The 19,105-nt window shown below is 41.0% G+C and overlaps 1 protein-coding gene across 1 annotated transcript in view; it reads right to left on the bottom strand.

Moving 5' to 3' along the window:
* LOC311440453 (uncharacterized protein) overlaps positions 1-19,105 on the bottom strand; it is a 509,298-nt gene that overhangs the window by 62,103 nt on the left and 428,090 nt on the right. Inside the window, exon 4 of the transcript XR_014695424.1 lies at positions 13,743-15,582. The gene's annotated coding sequence lies outside the window, so the exon portion shown is untranslated. Of the gene's footprint in view, positions 15,583-19,105 lie in introns of the transcript that reaches the window.

The following is a 19,105-nucleotide window of genomic DNA, read 5'->3' as shown; positions in this document are numbered from 1 at the left end:
AGTCTGAAGTCATCAAGAAAGTCTCCCTTCTTTAGGGCGGCTTCCTAAGAATTACGCAATATAAGGTAGTTCCAGCATAAAAATAAATTGGAAGTATATAATGTTTTCAATCTACAGGGCACATTGGGAAGATGTTGTGAGCAAATCCTCAGTGATGTAACAGTGACTTTGGTGTAACCATCCTGATTTATACCTAGGAAGACGTAACTATCCTCAAGTGGACAAGTTACACTTCGTCTCCTCACTCTGGGTAGTTTTTTCTCCAGCGAGCAGTGCTGCATAGTGTAATGTTAGATGTGACGAGGGTCAGCTCTAACATAATCACAGACCTGAGGTCTCCAATTTATGCGCTTCTGTGTCTTCACCTCATCTCACCAAGTGATAACATAAAAGGTTACAACGTGCAAAGCAAAAAGCCCAAGTTGTTAACTTCCTGAACTTGAAAATATTACATTCCTAAAATTATTGTAAGCACAACATACTTGACATCCTATCCAGCTGATATGAAAGGAAGACGGCATGCAAATATTTGACGATATAGTTACATTTTTATCTTAATAACCTTACACATGTATTCTGTATGACAATTAAACTTGTACATTACTCAACTTGGTACAATTCATCTCAGTATTTCAGATGTGCAGGAGTTACACTGGAGAAAACTACTGTTTGGGGGGAGATGATGACCAATATCTTTCAATATCCCTATGCACCTACTGCAGTGCAGAAATGGGTTTTATTACTAAAGCCTTTACACATGGACTGAAAATATTTCCTACTTCTCTCTGCCTTTCTAAACAGAAAGCTTATTCAAAGCAAGCCCGTAATGACCACTTTCTTCTGCAATCTTTGAATGGGCAGAACAGGTGCAGAAGAGTGATCTGCCTGTGCTATACATCCTGCTGATTTTACTAGCATTAATATGCAGGGTGGCCACAAACTTCGCAGTGTTTGAAACACTAAATTTCCTTGAATAATAATAATAGCTGGCATAAGAGAAATTCCAGGTGGCCTCAACCAGATGCTCAACCTAGTGTTACATGCCGTGGAAGCACAGAAGAAACTTTTGCTGAAAGTTGACAATATCAGTCAACTACCTCTAGAGGTGAGCCCAAGGCTGACTGCAGAGCTGAATAACCTTGAACTTGATGAGGGTGGATTTGTATTGAAATGTAAGGCACAAACCACTTCTGCTTTGGTCTTGCAAACACAAAACCAAGTCCAGAGCTCCAGTAAATTCTGCCCTCATCTCTGCATTTCCTGACAGGACAAAAACTCTTCTTTACCTTGATGTTGCTCCTGTAGATAGTCAATAGCTCTAGCAGCCTTTCCTCAGGCTTATTCATGCCCTGTAGTTAAACCTTAAACGTGCTTGGACATGATTTCTACACAAAAGATATAAAAATCTGGAATTCGCTTCTAGTCAGCGCTTGGTAGGTGAGCTTGTAACCACCCAGCTGCTCTGGCACCAGAGAGAACTGGGGCTTGCTGGCTCGGAGAAATTGAAGTGATGCAGGTGAAGACTGCGAGGAGAGACTCCTTCTTCAGTAGGAGGACAGCACTCAGAATTTATTATGCAGTTACAAGGAAAGAGGAGGATGTCAGGCAGGTAGAAGATTGGCTTTTAGAAAAAGCCTAAAACTTAGGAAAAAAAAAAAAAAAAAGGCAGCTCAGAAAAATGCAGTCGCTTTCCTGAAGGATAGGGAGCCCAAACCATAGAGTTTAGATGAAGATCCACACTTCTGAAAGCCTGAGAGTGTTTGGATGTTAGATGTTTGTTTCATCTCCACTGTTTTCTGACTCAAAAAATATTGACGCTTCCTAAAAACTAGTCCAGCTGGGCCCTGCTAGAAGCAGATTCTCAGATGCATAGTTGAGAAGCTGAAATGGCAATATTTAGAAACTGTCTGAGGAGGCTGCAGGCATGTCTCAACAGAGAACAGAACAGGGTCTTAGCAAGCCTGAATCTTGTGAAGGATTGTAGGAGGGCAAGCTATGAGATGGTCAGGCACTGTACCAAGTTAACTTTGCTACACCCACTGGCTTGTCATTTTCTTTGAAACTCAAGAAGAAAGGACTAATAACTGAATAGGGGAACTCAGTCATCCAAATAGGGTAACGACCTCCTCCACTGGACTGTCATGCTTTTTTTCTTTTAGGTTTTGATGCCATTTAGCATTTAAACAGGTGGCATTTGAGTGGAATCAGTTTCTCCAAATGCTGTACCTTATATATTGAGTACCAAAAAGTTATTTCAAGGGTTGTGTTGCTATGTGATTGCAGAAACAGCAGTGCAGGGAGAAATGTCACCAATAAGAGCCTTTGGAAAATAGAAAACATTTAGCTGTTGTGAGATTACTTTTCTCTTTCTGTTTTCATTGTTTAGAAACATATAAAAAGACTGTAGTTTATATCTGCACTTTTGATAGGTTGTGTGACTCACACTGTGATTACAGCAAAAATATCAAAGAGGAAAAATATACATAACCCGTGGTTAGGATTAACCGTAGGTCACAAATAATCAGTGTTTACAGCACATTTAACCTGGGTGCAGTACAGTTTGTTCAGATTTTATTTAGGGCTGAATATCCAGTGTTGTGTTTGGAGTAGTAAGCACACCACTGACATCAGCAAGGACAGGACTCGCCTGCTGAATGCCAAACAGAGTTTTGCTGAGCTCAACAGTCTGGAAGTTCACAAAACAAGAAGCGTTTCTTGCCATAATTAAACTGCAAAAAGCATTTGCTTAAAAAAAAAAAAAAAAAAAAAAAAAAAAAAAGTTTTAATTACAATTGGCGTTTCCAATCCCAGTGCTGGAGGCGGTTGTCTTACTGAAAATTGATGTCCTTCACAGCACTGGCAATAGACAAACCCAGTGGAAAAGCCCGTAAACAAGTTTCTAGGTGAATTTAATATTGGTTTAACCACTGGAGAAAGCATTTTGGTTGTTACCCTATTATTAAAACAGGTTGGAAATGGATTCACACACTCTCCTCTGCTGAGTTAATTGTCACATGGTTGGCATCACAAACAACATCATTTTTCAGCAACATGGCCACCTCCAGCACTAAGCATGCAAATGCCAATTATATCTGAAAACCGCTTTTCAGTTCTTTGAGCCACACAAACATTTTTAGTTTACTTGTGATGAAAGATGATTCTTTTCTAAGAACAATGGAACTATTGGCCCGAGCAAAAGAAAGGAAGCTGGGAACCAGCTTTTCAAGTCCACTTGAATTGTCAAATAGACTGCTGAGCTCTTACTGTTGGGCAAACTTGGGCCTCATCTGAAGGCGTGAATATTAGAAATTCATCCTGTGCAGCACATCAAAGAACCTGTGTCTTGGTAGGACTGATGAACACTTACGCTACTGCTAGCTCCAACAGCGTGCAGAGGAGGGCTGTGGCCAATCTGTGTGTTGTGCTGCTGCCCTCCTTCAGCCCCCAAAACGGCTCCCCACAGCCAGTGACGGGCTTCCACACTGGAGGCAGGGCAGGCGCTCCTGAAGCGAGCTCCAAGTCAAACCGTTTCTGTATGCTGGAGTCCTGATAAAGGGGCTGAAGAAGGGGCCTGGGGTCTATGACTGAACCTTGCCGTGCATCACTGACTAGGCTCACCAGAAGACTGTTGATCTTACTATACATTGATACTGAAATTTTCTTTAACAAGTCAGGGATGGGGTGAAAAGTAAACTCAATATGTAGTCAATATTAAAGGAAAGGATTATTAGGTCTTCTGCCATATCCACCTGTGGGATTCTGGGTGCTGACCAGAATAAAGATGGATGACAATTTACATCTTCACATCTATAACTTTTCTGTCTGTGCTAAAGAGAGAATCAGGAATCAGAATCTATCTAATTAGAACTGAAATGAATAAGACATGATGCAATACATTAGATACATATGCATCTGGTACAGCCTGACTAATTAATTAGACTGGGTGAAGATGGTTGGGGATAGAAAGACTCTCCCCAGTGCTCATGCTGGATCCCCTCTCCACGGGCTGCACTCAGTGCCTTGCTGTCAGAAAGCATCAAGGGCACCGAGCTAACGCTGCATTCAGTGTAGGACAGAGCCCAGTGTGCACGGCAGGGGGTGAGAAAATGTAGAGAGGACTGGCAGATCCTTAATCTCTTCTCCACATGTTCACCATCCCATGCTGTCCCATCCCATGCCATGCCATGCCTTTTCTTTCACCACACCCTCCACCCCGTGTCCCCCCATGGCAGCACCATGCAGGCTCCACGACCATGGCAGAACTCCAGCTAATGAGTTGCAGTGCTGGTGGAGTGGATGCCACTGACACCTGAAGTCATCACTTTCCCCAAAGGACAGGACAGGGATCTCTCTTTCAGTTCTGTGCACATTGCAAGTGAGGAGTGCCCTTCCAAGGGCAAGCCGTCACTCGCTGCCTGGGAGTAGCAGCTGTGGGCCTTGCTTGAGGGTCAGCTTTTGTATCTGGTGGCTGTTATTTTGTCTTTGGCCATCAGTGCAAACCCAAGAGAATTTCAGTAAAACCCTTGACTCTTACACCAACTACTGGACCAAGAATTACTTGGGATGTTCACAACACGTGGTGTAACTATACTGACTATTTGAGATTTTAAACAAATTTGCTGAAATGGTTCTCTCACAGGTTAAGAAGCACCATCTTTACTGGTCATAATTCCTGCAAAGCACATTTCCAGATGAGCCACACACAAAAGCTTTTATCCAATCCAGCAATGGAAGCGATTGTACCCAAGTTACCTGGCCAGTAACAAATGAGCAATCTGATAATGGGATGGATTAATATTTCTTAGAAGAGATTTGGCTAAATGAATGTGAATGGCAAAAAGATGTGAGGCATGGTGATCAGCCCACAGACAGGCTCCCTGAGATGAATGAATGAATGAATGAATGAATTATTCCTGGCCCAGTTGTAATCTCTGAACATGGCTGGATTGGGACCATTACTATAGCCTCAAACTGACCTACTTCAGGAGAGAATCAGAGAGGTGAGGACTCTCTGTCCTCTTACCCTTGAGACAACAGTCTCCCTTTTTAGTGTTTTGTATGTGTTTTAAAGAAACGGAGTGCCTGGAGCCCAGTATACAGAAACAGATCTACAGAAACATGCCAGGGAGTGTGTTCAATAGAGAAAAAATAACATGTATAAGGAAGCAGGTTTCACTCGTGGGCTTCCAAGGTTCACTGTAAACCCCAGTAAGGAAAAAAGATATGAAAAAACAGTTTAGGTTATACCCTTGGCTGATGTGAACAGGTGTAACATCACTGCCACTCCAACTCATAATTCAGAAGAAAATCTCTGGCACTTTTTTAGTGTTCTGCTATTAACCCAATGTTACTTTAAACAATTTCATTTCTACTCTTCTCCACATCGCTTTTGGCTTTGCTACAAGCAGCATAATTTCTGCCCAGAATTTATACTTATCTCAACCTGAGATGGCTGCTAGGTATATGCATTTGGAATTCATTGTTCAAATGAATTAGACTGGATTAAGCATAGTCTGCAAATTGCTGGGGGTTCTGCTGCCCAGTGCCTGCTCTGCTCCACTGGAAGAATTGTTGTCCTATCTGTGGAGTGCTTCTTCTTTGTGGTCTCATGTAGTTGGTCACCAGCCCCTTAACACCTCCCTTAACACCTCCTCCTGACTTGTAGGCCCTACCATGTATCTAGTTCAGTGGCATTTACATGTCCATAAGGAAGGCATAAATGCTTTTTTTTTTTTTTTTTTTTTTTGGGGGGGGGTGGGGGTGGGGGTGGGATTTGACTACTTTTCACTTAGACATGTATGATAAGTTTTAAGGAAAGCAAGAGAAAACCATGTATTAGATCCATGGGAAGAGTCCATGGCACAGTCTGGCTCATTAAGAAGCTCAACAAGGAATAAAACTGACTATAACTTTAAACTCCTTCATCTTTACTGAGGAAAGCAGCAGAAGTAGCAGTGGCTGCTCCTTCAAGCAAAACATGTAGCTCATTGCACTAAGGAACATAAATCCAGTACCCCAGTCAACCAACTGGTATGCTTTTCCAAAGAGTGTGGATGCCCAACAAAACCAGGCAAAGCCTGACATGGATAAAAGGGGGCCTTCCCACTCTTTTCGGAGATGACAATAAGTAGCAGGCAGCATGGGGGCTCTCTGTCAGAAAATGCCCAGTCCACAAGGACCTGTGCCACTGTGGGGAGCCCCCTGCACCCCAGTACTAGGTAGAACAATTGCCATTCATAAACCAACCTGGGCCATGGTGTCTGAGGCACCCATTCTGCTCAGAAGTGGGGTGTGCAGTGGTCTGCAGCCCCCAAACACTGCCACGCAGAGTGCACTACAAGATGTGGAGGGTGCTCAGTTTGTCATTCCTGTCTAGGAACAAAAGTGCCCATGAAGTCTGCCAAAAGTAAATGAAGAGTTGGCAGAGCCTGGGGAGAGTGGAAGTTTATATGAATCACATCTTTATTTGTGAGAAGTTTGAGGAAGAACATGATGTCAGGTTAAAACATGTTCTGAAAGGAATGTAGCTTGCAGGACTAAACTGAATTAATGTGTGCCTCTACAAACCTTGCTGCAGTTCTTGGCTCATGTGACTGGAAAAGGGGCGTAAGGACAGTTCTAGAAACACAGAAGTATGGCTTGAATATGGTGCACGCATGGGAGAAGTAAGAAGGATGATGTTTTTTCAGAACTCTAAGGAACACCTAATAACATATTTCTTGTGATTTTACACATTTTAACAAGATGCTTGTACTGTTATTAATAAGCAGTAACGATACCCAAAACAGCCACCCCATTAAATGAATTCCACCGCATTCCAGTGGCATTTCACAGGACCGGAAATTTCCTTTAGTTGCTGTCACCTTATCTGCTGGTACCTATGAATACTTGTTGCTGCATTATGGATTTCTGTTTCAAAATAGTTGCAGAGAGAAAGAAAGGATGCCAGAGAAAGCTTCAGAGATAATTCTATAAGGAAGTGACAAAAGAGAGGGAGGAAGAGCTTTCTCTTCATGGGAGGTTATATTGTTTTCTCACTCAAATAAAGCTTTTTGTACAAAGATAAAAGAAAACAACTCTCAGATACTGTTACAGCATCACCTGACACATGTACAGGCTAGCTCAAATTTAGACCATACTGCATAAAGAAGCTGGGAAAGGTGCATGAGACAGTTGCTTTTCCCTTCTTCTATCAGCTAATCACAAAGGAATATCAAGGTGACAAATCCCAGCCCCAACACTTTTTGTACGGAAAGTCCTTTTTTTTTTTTTTTTTTTTTTTTTTTCCCTATAGAAGTTTGTGCTTGCTTTTTAAAAATTTTGAATCTGCAAAACATTGGTGTTGAACTGCTTGCACGAAGCCATGGGAGTGCCCCTTTCCTAAATTTGTCCACATTAAACTTTGAAAATGCTTTGATGGGAGCAATCCATAGAAAGAAGAGACGTGTTTCATTTTGCCCATAAATGGAACTGCATGCATGGCACTGGATTATGTGGAATGTGCATGGGATCCTGCTTACACAGCCTGTGCACAAACTCCGAATGTTTGCAGGCACAGTTGAAAGCAAGCTCTGCTCAGAATGGATGTTTCTCTTCTGTATGTAATGCTGCAGAAATGCCAATCAAATTCATAATTTTACATCACAACAGATTGGTATTGCTTTAAAACTTTTCTGACATGGAGAACAGTCCTGGGATAGGATGTTGTGTAGGATACTTTTAAGAAAAGCATCGTTTCTTCTCTAGCCCCCCTTTTCTAAAGCGAGTCTCTCACTGAACTTATCACGTGGCAATAGCTGGATGGCACATTAACAGGAACATTCATAACACTGAAAACCTCACGTTGCTGAATACTGAAGTTACTAGTATGAGAGGATCTCTTCCCAGAAAATCATAGTTATGTTCCCATTTACAGAGAACAGACTGTCTAACTTTTCAGGGACCTTGGATTCAATTCTGACTTTGCTTAAATCAGCTTTGTCTGTTTGACCTCAATCCCAGTTTACACCACTACTTCTGAAAAGTTCCTTCTCTCTAGCTTGCATTGTATTTCAGCACAGTAGGCAATTTAAACTTCTTCTGATATGATACAGATATATCTCAGAAGATGCAGTAACATACTCTGTTACGTTTCTTACAGCTGCACTGTTCCTCCTAAAGTACAACGTGCACAGTAGGACCATCTAAATAGCTAGCACTCAGATTGCTCTAGAATACCTTTTGATTACCACATACATGCCACAGTGGAGCTTTCATCCTGAGCTCCTTATGTCTCTGTCTCCTTGACCAAGGAGCTGGGACACCAAATGCAGATCACTTCCACCCCAATCCTCTCACACAGACACAAGCTGTGGAGGAACTAGGCATGTACTAGACATGGTCATGCATCGCTGGGGACTCCTCCAGGCCATCTTTGAAGGCCCCAGTGTGGATATTGCAAAGGAGGGCGGTACAAAATGGAGGCCTGAAAACAGCTTCAGGCACTCGGGCCCCTTTTCCCAGTGCAGTTAGGGCTGAATAGAGGCTCACTCTAATTCTCCTTAAATTGCTGCACAGGTGTTACAATGGATGCTTTACAGCTACTCTGTCTTGCCCTCCTCAGTGAACTATACCCTTCCCTGAAGTGCACCTGGGCTCACAGCAGTTGAGCACACAAAACCTCCTGTGGAAACTCCCAGCAAACAAACACTGTATACAGTAATCCAGAAGGAATAAAGCTAACAGTTACTGCTTGATATTTGAACATCGTTTAATGAGTGCCCAGAATTCATCTGTAAATGCACATTGTTAATTTAGGGCCTGCTATTCATTAATTAGAGGCTTAGTGGCAAGTGCCATTGAGCTATCTGCAATGTTTAAGGTTACATCAAGCCCTAGTAAATGGCTTGCTGATAACAAGATGCATCCATCTTCATTACTTGGCCACTCCTGTCTGAGTTTGCTCTGCTTCCTGTAAGGGCTATGTCACTTGGAACTGAAGAATTAAACTTTTATCCAAACCAGATTCTGCACTTTCACCTCTTTTTATTCCTTGAGTAGTTCCAATTTATTTTACTTAAATGACATAGGATTACCTAACATGGAGAGGAGCAGTAACTTAACCTAAAACAGTCTGCAAATCTTTAGTTCTGGGATAGAGTGTTGCAGTGGGTTAACATTTACAGAAACCATTACATTTATATTTCATCTGATACCAGTCTCAGTGTAAAGAAATAGTTTCTCATTTTTCTTCTCATAAGGCTACAGCTTAGATAGGATAAAAAAAAACAGAGGAATACAGGAAATTAATTTTAAATCTGAAGAATAAATATCCCTTTTTGTTAAAGTTTACTTTTGCAATGTTACACTCTCAAAATATATATCATTCAGGGCAATCATAATTCAAGTGAAATAATTCACAAACAGCATAAAGATATTTCCACGTAAATCCTCAGCTATACACACGTGTCTGTGTGTGTTCATCCAGGGCAAGATCACTGCAGCTTCTCTTTCCCTAGTTTCTATTAAACATGCCCCATTTTGAGCGATAATGCTACTGCTGGGGTCTGGGGAGATGTAGTTGAATCTAATCATCAACTTTTTAAACTCACTGTTTTCCCCTAAAACTACAAGTATGTGAACTTAAAATAGGAAACCAACTTCCTTCGGCAGATGGTCTTTTAAAGTGGCTGCTGCTAGATACATGTAATGCTACCTGGCATGGTTGTTTAACACATTAGGGTGCTCACAGGTAGAGCCTATTGCTCTCATGAACCACAGTTCAATTTTAAGCATCGCTGCTTGGGATAGGTAATTGTAATCACTGCGGAAAGCAACTTTTGGGATGTTGATGCTCAAACTATGTATGTAGAAGTGAAGAGGAGAGGATACTTGCTGGAATGGATGCTCAAGGGAAACAAGCCAAGTACAAGAAAGCCCTTGTGCCATTGAGCTGGCACACTTCTCACAGAGTGGCAGTATAGACGGCAAGCTTCAGTGGGGAAAAGCCTTCCAGGGTATTACTGCTTGGTGTGCATGCTGCCAGCTGTTTCAGAGTGTTTATATCTTTCCCACATGTAAGCAAGTAAAGGAAATGCCAGCTGACATGGGGCAAGTGGATGTAGGGACCATGGCTATACCCAGTGAGCGCAGCACCACGCTTTCCCTGGCACATTCGCAATGCAAGGAGCACACCACTGACTCTGTAGGTGTCATGCTGTTAGACGTTTCCCCCCCCATACACACTTGCCATCTAAGACACACATAGCTACCAAATGGTAGTGAATAGCAACTTCAACATTTACAATCAAATTCCAGGAGGGTTAGTTTCACTCATGCATCATTCTTCCATTAGTCTGCATCTTCGTTAGATACTAAGTGAGAAAATAAAACTGAAAGGGTGGGGGAAAAAGACAAAGCAGACATAAAGCTTGCTTTGTAACATTTAGACACAAAGTTATCTACATTATCCATGATTGAAACAGACAATCTTAAGCTGAGTATTTCTTAAATCTACCAGAAGGATGAGCTGGACTCTTGAGGTAAGTGCTCTTTGAAGCTAATGTGCCACTGTACAAAGAAAGCTCTTTTTTTTTTTTCCTTTGAAAAGATAAAAGCTAATATTGTGGTGGCAGAGGCTACAATACTGCCACTGAAATGGAGGTCAAAGCTGAAGGTTCTTTGCTAGCAGAAAACCAGAAAGAGGTATTATTATTATTATTATTATTTATTATTATGATTAAAACAAAAATTCTATTCTAGCATCCTAAGCTCTACTTGCAGGTCTCTGGCTAGGAAATCACTCATCTGTCCAATTTCTATTATTCAATATTGCATTAAAAAAAATCAGAGGAGGAAGAAGAAAAAACTTTGGGCATCCTTGGGTCAAGGCGATTTTTAAAAAGGTTAAAAGCTGTTCAGAAGGGTTACAGTATCCATAAAGGCAAATGAGATTATATTTAAAGACTGATGGAGAAAAAGCAATAATTGAGATAAAATGCTACTGTCTCAAAAAGGTTTAGACTGAGGAAATGCTGATATTAAAGCAAAGAAATTGAAAGACTTACAGATCAGCCATCACATCAAAGACAGCAAAGTATTTCATTAAATTTGCAACAATTATGTTTACTTTTAATGTTTACTAGGTTTTTGACTTTCTTCCATCATTGTTCAGTTAAATATTTTTGTAATAACTTGGGGAATATTGTGATTGTGTGTCTCCAACCACCAGCTGTCAACTGCTGACCTCTCTGTTCCCTGCATCTGTAATGTTACAAGCCTTTGTCCTGGAAAGAGTTATGATGTTTCAATCAAATACATTGTGAAGTTACAAAACCCATAACACGATCTGGATAATGACTGCCTGGATACACTTATAAAATATATTTTAGACCCCCCTAGGGAACAGAGACTGGAAAAAAATCACAAACATTACTCTCTGCTGTTTGCCACTAATTGAATGAGTGATCATTGCATGAGATGAGTGTTGAATTTGAAGCCTGCTGTTAAGGTGTATGTTAAATAAAATGCACAGAAGTCCAAAAACAAAGAATATCTGGGTTAGAACATCATTGAAGTCCTGAAAAGCAAGCCCTAAAAGGATCTGGAGTGCTGAGGGCACGGGATCTCTGTTTAGCCCACAAAATTTTGGCATTGCAGCCTATTGAGAAATTACTATTTGGATTTCAAACTCTGCCCTTTTCTCTGCTGTGACTTTTACCCAAGATTTACTAAGTCTCAAAGGCTGTAGTAACTATTGCCAAACAGAGCTGTGATAGAGAATTGTTTCATAACCAGCCAAAAATCACAGCAATAGCCACTGAAGAGCTGTATTTGTCTTTTCTGTCTGTGACTCAAGCTTGTTCACATGCTGGGACACTGACAGTCTCTATAGATCCAACCAGTTTCGTAAAAGCTGAGGAATATGACAAGTAGGTTGTCTAGAATACAAATGCCCAAACCAGCATCCAGACCAGTTCAAATTGGTGCAAGGATTGGTGCAGAGACAAAAGGTGTTTGCCTCGCTCTTTCCTCACCAATGCTCAGTGCCAAGCGTGGTCATTGCTAGTAGCACGACCTGCCACAATTGCTTCAAGGGATTTATAAACTGAGACTGATTTCTCTAATGTTAAATTCCTCCTCCCCTCTCTTTCATATAGATGTAAACAGATTTTCACAGCTACTACTTTGTGTGTTGGGGATGGCTCAGGACCTTGCCTGTTTGAATATCTTGTGATGGGCCAATTTGCAATCTCCAGAGGGTGATTGGGCTCCTCAGTCACTTGGGATTGATTCTGCTCACTCACTGAAAAGCCAAAACCTTTGGGAGAGTTATTATTAGGAGAATGACAAATGGTGAATAACAAATTATGCACCGTCAGTAATGAACTTCCACAGAAGTCATTTGTGTCAGACTGTTCACTGGTCTGCAATGTGCTTGTGAGGAGCTATCATGAAGAGGTTCCTGGCTGTCTGAATAACATGATGGATGGACAGCAATGCCACAAATTCACCACCTGTGTTGGAAAAAATGTTTGCACATTCCTTTTTATATTATTTGTATCTGTTTGTGATAGGCTTTTCTCTATTACCCTTTGTCAAGGTGTCCAAGAGCTTGGCTGAAGGAAATTTCTTTTATATTAAAAAAAGTTGTTAAAATGACTTTCTGAACTTGCATGCTTTGTTTTATTTCAGCCCCTGGGGTTTTCAAACAGGTGAGTTACCATCTACCAAAATCATAAAGAAATAAAAACGGTATAGAAAAAGGGCTATGAAACATCTGTTTCAAAAGAGGACACGGTCCAAGAAAGAACTGCACAAGTCTGTAAATTATCATTTTAATTTGGAACCTATGACAACCTTGACAATGCCCCTTTACATCTCTCTCTACTGTCTCTATTTATATCATGCCATCTTTATTTACTGTTCATCTAGCAAATAAAGCCTGTCCCCAGCACTCTGAGTGCCAGGCTGCAGAATTGCTGCAAGTCTCCTTGGAGCAGTGTTCAGCCACGGGTAAACTAGTCCTGCAGTGAGATGCTCCCTATTCTCCTTCCAAGATCCAGAAAGAAGAAACTCATTGCTTATGCTGCAATTTTGATAACCTAACTGGCAGAACTGTTATTCAAATTTTAAGCTTCTAAATGCAGCAAGATCAACCTGGCCATCCACATAAATAATTTTGACATGACAAGTATGCGAGTGTGATGATAACTGATAAGTGAAGCAATTACCTTGCTTTTTTGGATTATATTAAATGAAGATTCTGATAGAGTAATGAAAAGAGACAAAGCAGACAAAAAGGCGGCCGTAGAGCTTTTGGGCACTGTGTTATCTCTATTATACCATATTGAAATAGAGAAGCTATCACCAATCATGCTTCCTATGTAACTTCTAGCTTCTAACGGTGAACAATGAATAAATTGTCACAAGACAGTAACTGATAAATTGGGATTGGCAGTGCTTTTTAAAAGTGTAAATAAACTTATCAGCCCCCTCACCCTCCCAGAAAGGCAGTACAGTTTGCATAGGATTTTTTTATTTTGGTATGTTGTAGATTGCAAGGTCTCCTTTCATTTACCTACCTCAATTGTCCTTTGTTTGGCCATCAGTTTTAAGTAGCCACTTCAGCATAAGAGTTTACTTCAGCAGTAGCATCCTTTCTGTCATGTACAACACAGCACTTTGCTTTTGTCCCAGTGTGTTTACTCCGTCTGCTATCCTTCTCTCCTAATTCCTGCCATTCCAATTAGAAGCCGCTCTAATTATGTGTTTTTACACTGGCTTTTATTGCATGCAGAAGCATACAAAGATATAAATAGCACTTCCAAGCAAAGGTGCCCAGTATTGAGTCTCTAAGAACAACTTTGCAGACACTGAGTACCTCAAGGATTAATTAGAGTTCTCCAGAACTGTGCTATTTCTTTCCAAAGATGGATCCCAATTCTTTCTGAAGCCAGTGGGATTTTGCTACTGATCTTGGCAGGATCTGGCCCAACATTCTTTTTGGTGGGGATCATGTGCTGAAACTGATATTTGTACATTGCATCCTTTCAAGACAAGGCACAAATGGAGTGGGAATGTCATTCCCTTGTTAAAATTAATTAAGTAACCTAACACCGTACATCTGGGGAGAGGACAGAAGGGGAAAGGAAGTTCTCCTTGTTCTCTGTTTACCATTTGAGTGCTGCTTCAAGCTGCAATAGCATCACAGTGCTGTTACTAAGGCCTCCTATGGTCTGCAGCCAGCTGGACCTAAAGACAGCAGCAGAGTTCCTGCTTTGTGGAATTCATTGCTTTAGGATAACCACATCCTATCCCTAGCTAGAAATTTGTTACACTATTTTTATTTTTTTTTTTTGTATATCATATCTACGCTGTAGAAACTGCTGGGCAAGACAAGGAGTTTGGAGATCTCAGTGGCAAAATACTGGATTTTAGAAACCCAGTGTAGTTTGAGAAATGGTTGAGAATTTTGGAGTGGAGAATGGACACAACTTCCCTCCCTGTTGTCAGGAACAATGGAGGTGATCTGTGAGCCAGCAAACTCCGGCAGCAAGCATCTGTCACCCTTCAGCTTCCCACCCTGATATCCGCATCTGAAAATCTCTGATAACGAAGGCTAAAAGCATGCTGACAAACTATAGTCCCCACTGAGTGGCTCCACATTGCCGTTATTAGACTTCAGGATTAATGCTCCACAAGGGTGTATTGTTCTTGTACTTTGTTTACTTATTCAGAAGGATTTTTTTTTTGGTTTGTAAGTCTATTTGTGCAATTCAGGCAGATCACAAACTGAATTTTACTTTATGAAAATAAAAGCCTCTTTTTCCTGCTATTTTATAGGAGTTGCTGGATTATGTGGCAAATTCTATGGCTGTGGAACTGCATAAAAAGCACCTTTGACTACTCCTATTGTTCCATGGGATCAATTGCTCAGATCCATCTCTAACTGAAGTCAATGTCGAACTTCTCACTGAATTCAATGCTCCTGTTACTTATTTCAAAAGAAAGCATTTTAATTGACTCGGAACTATCCAGGCACACATACATCTTGCCTATGTAAACACATTTTTGTTCCTGTTATCCCCACTATCTGTTTCCACCCATACTGTTTCCTTATCTATATGCTTAGTCTGCATTAAATTAGCAAAAACTTTTGTTCTGAGGACAGTAGGCTTTCCCAAAAGTTCAAGTTTCAAGTTTGAGAAGGTATGAAAATGTCTTACAAGCCCTTTCGGTGCTAAAGGAGAATGCAGCTTGGCTGGTAGTAGACGATCAACATAAGCTCTACACCCCAAGGTCCTGGCTGTACGTCCTGTCCTCCCTGCCCCAGTGATGCTTGGTCACCATACGCCTGTGTCACCATGCTTCGGCTCAATGGAGGAACTGACCTGGCTGGAGACAAATCTTTGCTGGGCTGGGTTGGTTTCCAGAAGGATCGGTGGCTGTGTCTGTCTCAGCTGTGCAGCCACATGAGCTGCAGCACCCATGCAGGGGAGGCAGCAGGAGGGCACATCTGTGGGTGGGAGGGAACACTCCGCTCCACATAGGTTACACCACGGCCTCTGAGAGCACTGTGCTTTGATGAAGGGTGCTGGATGTCTAGAGAGGAGACAAGAGGAATAAATAAAGGAAAATCATGACTCTTTTTTCATCAAAACTGTAGCAAATCCTTCAACTACTGTACTGTACTGCATACCCAAGCTAGCATGCCTGAGGTTCATCATGCCATAGCCTGTCTGCTAACTCACACACTCAGCACAGCACCAGGCCTAGATCAGCCACCCTGAGCTGGGTGCAGCAAGTAATAGTGAGGGTCAACACTGTTCCCTAGCTGCCCAGAGCAATTTACAGGCTATTTCCTAGCAGTTCCCCGAATGCCAATGACATACAACCATTAATGGACGCAAGAATGTCAGCAAACATAAAAATGACACATTTCAAATTCAATTTACTGGAACCAATTTTTAATCAGGTAAAGAGTCTGTATGTGATGCATCAGTAGAATTGGGCTTATGGCAGTATCCATTTTCAAAAGTACTCATATGACTTAGAAATTTAAAGTTCCAAACGTAAGGGTATTAGGAGCATAAATATCTTCAGTTTTCAATGGAATTCAAACCCCAGAGTCACTGAGGTGCTTTGAGAAGTCTGTATTTTGCCCTTGAGAAATTGTATTTCCCCAATCTATTTTCTACTGAGACATAGAACAGACAGAATTACTAGGCTATGAGAGTTGATTCTCATACAAAAGATTACATGATTTGCCAGATCTGGTTCTTTATGATCATTGATAATATCAAGAAGAAAGACTAACTGCTTCTTTGCGTCGGGAACCGTGGAATGAAGAGGATGGGCTGATAGAAGAGGGTGGAGGTGGTTTGCAAAGCAATAGATTAGATCAACTTCTTGTCACCTAATACAATCACCACATTTTCCTTTCATCTTTACTTTTAGCCTTTTTGGCCTGCAAAAGATAGGAAAGTAGACCAATTGCCTAGATTTAGAGCTGGATTTCTGAGTGACGGTACAGAAATTGGTAATAAATTTCTTTGCATGTGAAGATTTCTCCTGGGACACTTTCCCAGTGCCAGAACCTTCTTTCTAGGTTAAGCATACGTTATGGAGGCCTGAGCAGAAAACCACATACACACATTCCTCTGGGACAGGTATTCTTAAAAAGCTCTGGACTCTCATGACCACTTACAAAAGTGTAGTAGATATCCTATCACTTTACAGCTATCAGAGCCTCATTTTTAGTCACTCATCCATACAGGGACTTTTCTTTCTGTAGTACATATGCCAGAACTGCCCAGCTTTGTTGCTTTCCAATGAGGATGTTTGTGCTTTTTAGCATGCTTGTCCTCATCAAAAGTATCCCAGACCCAGCAAGATGCCAGGTCCTGCAGGGCAGAATATGATCTGAGACTTCAGAGAGATGTGGTTGAAGATGCACATTCAGGGATGGGAACTGCAGAGCATCTGGCTGTTGAGGTAATATTTTCCCATTGCTCTGCATGATTTGGAAAACTGATACACATGTATGACTTTTGGTCATACAGTAATAATCAGATATGTACAGTGAGACATTTGGTATTGATCTACTCCTAATCAGAAATCAAACTAAACCTTATCTTATGACAAAGTGAAATTAACTATTTTGTTAATTACTATAATTATCCTCACCACGTTTATTTTGACAGCAGTGTCAGTAGCAGAAAACTATTTCCTTAAATTGCTGTTGCCGATTATGAATTACAAATTCATACAATTTTGACAAATGATTTTATTCTCATTTTAGCAGCATGTTTTGCAACAGACAGCTTTACAGAAAAAAAAAAAAAAAAAAAGGCTGTCTGTTTGAAAACCAAGCTAGAAAGGTCACACACACAAAATTAACTATACTGGAGCTGCAAATTCCTTTTACTTGTAATTTTCCTCTCCTATGCAAGACTCTTTGGTCACTTACATGATGTAACGAGATACGAAAAAGAAGAGAAATCTAGACTGGTTTATAGTAGTCACTAACCCAGAGTTGGCCAAGGGGGACATATGGACTGCATGTGACCTGTGAAATCCTACAATGTGTTTTGCCCATTTAAAGTTATCCTGTTTGTCTCTTTATGGTGTCATGGAGAAGTAGAGAATACACAGTGGCAGCATGACATCTTGGTGGTGCTCCAGGACTCAGGACTGGTTTTAGTCCTACCATAACCTGTATAGGTGACTTGGAAATTAGATGTGGTTGTGGCCAGAAATATTTGAAAATGCAGGAATTCAAGTGGGAGCTCTTCATATGCTTTTAAAGCTGGAATCAGACCATCTGCTCTGTGCTTCATTTAGCAACTTCTATTCTTAACTAAAATACTTTTTGAGCCAGCTGCTTCAGCACTGTAATTCCTCCTCTCTGCCCAGCAGAACTCAACCTCTGGGGAGGACTGACGGAGCTTTTAATGCAGTGCATTGTCAAAGCAAAACTGAGGTTCTATTGCTGGGGCAAAGCTTACCCAAGAGAAAAAAAAGGACTTGTGGCACCAACAGGAGAATTGTTTGCATCAAAATTGGTCTGTATTTTCCATGGGTTTCATCTCCCACTAGGAAAAGGAAGGAGTAGGCAAGAAAGTGATCGAACCACATGAGACCCTACTACACTCAGTGGCTGCCCCTGTGAGTTGCACTTGCATGGCCTGGTTGTTCCTGAGTTGAATTCTTTCTTTCTTGTCTGTACATAGACTTCTGAGTTACTGCTGACTCTGGAGGTACCAGTATCATAGTTTGAAATGACAGAATAGGTGAGAAAAGCTAGACGACAGAAGTGTGTGAGCTGATACATCCCCTTTGTAGAATGGCAGTGATGGAGTTAACTGAGTTGGCATCTCTGCTGTGATAGTAGAACACACACTGTGTTTCCTAAGTGGTAATGACTAACATGGTCAGCAGTTGGTGCCAATACTGAGCATTTGGTTAACCTCCTAGTTTGCTTGTAGCAAAAGTAATTTACTCAGTACACAGACATCTACCCCAGTCTAATCTCCTTGACGAGAGATTACAAAGGGGTGGCAGGCTGAAGTGGCATAAAATTCCAAATACCATATCTATTTTTACTCATTGACAATAGAATAATATCCGTGGGACAAGGATTAGTAAACAGAGAAAGACATTCTGGCTTAAAAGCTAGCTTCTCCTTCCTGGTTTAAAATTACAGTGCAGCAGATCTTCAAAAAAGAAATAAAAAGTTCATTAATGTGCCATCCCAGGGATGGATTTCTGCAGCATGTGCCTATAAGAGGTGGAGTTCAAACTTATACAAAGTCACATGGAAATGAATTCATTGTTCACCTGTGGGGCTATTTACATTGGGTGTATTTGCTTGATTTGAGAGTGAGAAATAACAAGACCAGAGCATGTGACACACGACTAATCACAAAGGGACCAGGGAGCTTGATTTTACTGAAATACTGATGTGGCTTGTGATATTTGGTGAGCTTCTAGAGTCACACGACAAGATAAAATTTTCGGTTGTTGTTAAAAAAATGGTATTTCTAGCACTAATTATAGAAGAAAGTTTGAAAAAATGACTGAGTGTATTCTAGGTATACTGCATGTATACACACAGTATACAAAC

This window comes from Aythya ferina (assembly GCF_964211825.1).
Source record: "Aythya ferina genome assembly, chromosome: 8".
Classification (NCBI taxonomy): Eukaryota; Metazoa; Chordata; class Aves; order Anseriformes; family Anatidae; genus Aythya; species Aythya ferina.
Note: the sequence above shows the minus strand (reverse complement) of the source record. Positions and strands in the feature narration are given on the sequence as shown.